Here is a 1,551-nt window from a genome sequence, read left to right on the forward strand (position 1 = left end):
CCTGAACACATGTACATGCTGACATTCAACCACAGTCATAGCGCCACCTGCTGGCAACAGGAAGTGACTTTTAACGAAGCAGCCCCCGCCGCACGTTTGACCTACATGTACGAATTTTCTGTGGTACGTGTATCATGTCCAGACGTACCAAAAAGCCTCTTGGAGCAATGCCCTAAAATCAACAGGAAGTCGGCCATTTTGAATTTTATGTCAAATTTTGGATGATTTACACACTCCGTACTTTAACGAACTCCTCCTAGGGATTTAGTCCGACCGACTTCAAATTTCTGCTGTGCCTTCTAAAGGCATTGAAGATGGAAAGTTGTGCTATCTGTGAGTTTTCGTCAATGGGCGTGTCCGTGGCGTGGCGTCAAAGATCAACTCTTCGCCATGACACAGGAAGTTGTTGTAACTTCAGTGTACATGTTCACGTCTGCACCAAACTTTACGTGCTTGATAACTCTCCCACCCCGCAGACATCTACACGGCAATACCGATTTATATTCATAGCGGCAAGTGCTATGTAGCTCCACATAGGGGACACAGGAAGCGACATATAACACCTTCATGCGGCGTCGGAACCGCGTAGCAAATTCACAGCCGCACCGGCAGAGCTCCAGAATATGCAACGCGGTCGGCTCACGCCCGGACGCGCTATAAGTGCGAGGGCCCGCCCAACGCTGCTTGCAGCTTTAATTTTTTCATAGTGTTTTAAAAATTGGTGACAATGAGCTTGACAGGCATGAAGTAAGGTGTTTTTTGACAAAGCCTTTTACAATTATTTCAGTTTACAAAGTGACCTGTGCCAGATTATCAAATTCTGACTTTTTTTGGTACAAAGAACAGTAATAGGTGTGGCATGTCTGTGTTGTGTATGATACCTACATGCTTTCTTCTGGTGTAGTTAGAAAACACCCAAGGGGTTTCAGAAAGGTCTAATCTAATGTCCTACCCAAATAAATTGCAGAAGTCAAAATTAGAGATTACCCAAATTCACCCTACAGGTGTGAATGGATGGGAAGTTATGGATTTTAACTTTATGGTTAATGAAAAACATACAAAAAAACGAGAATGAGGAGATGAGTTACTAAATTTCTTTGTGTGTTTTCAATCGATAGAATTTACGATATAGCCTAATTGATTTCTCCTCTTGAATATGCTACTCCAATTCAAGTCAAGCTCGACTTTATTCTTAAAAAGGAAATTCATTTGGTAGTAGGTTCTAAAACGTCCTAAAAATAAAAAGATACGCTAAGAAATACAAAGAGAAAAAACGTGTGTCCCACATGTCCACAAACCTGAATAGGCCTACAGTTTCAAACCTGAATGAGACACTTGTTTACATGGAATCCAGTGTTGTATGCCCAGCATCACACACCCCAATCCACAAGAACTCTTTTTCAGACTAGTCTGCCTTCAGGGGGTTTTTGTGGTTCAGATTCTTGGAAAACCAACCACTGACCAATTTGTGCGAAGGATAGTTCGGCTGTTATTGAAATTATTGAAGGTTATATGAGATTAAATGGTAAATTATTGAAAGTGATATGAGGA

The sequence above is a fragment of the Micropterus dolomieu genome, linkage group LG07 (assembly GCF_021292245.1).
Source record: "Micropterus dolomieu isolate WLL.071019.BEF.003 ecotype Adirondacks linkage group LG07, ASM2129224v1, whole genome shotgun sequence".
Taxonomy (NCBI): domain Eukaryota; kingdom Metazoa; phylum Chordata; class Actinopteri; order Centrarchiformes; family Centrarchidae; genus Micropterus; species Micropterus dolomieu.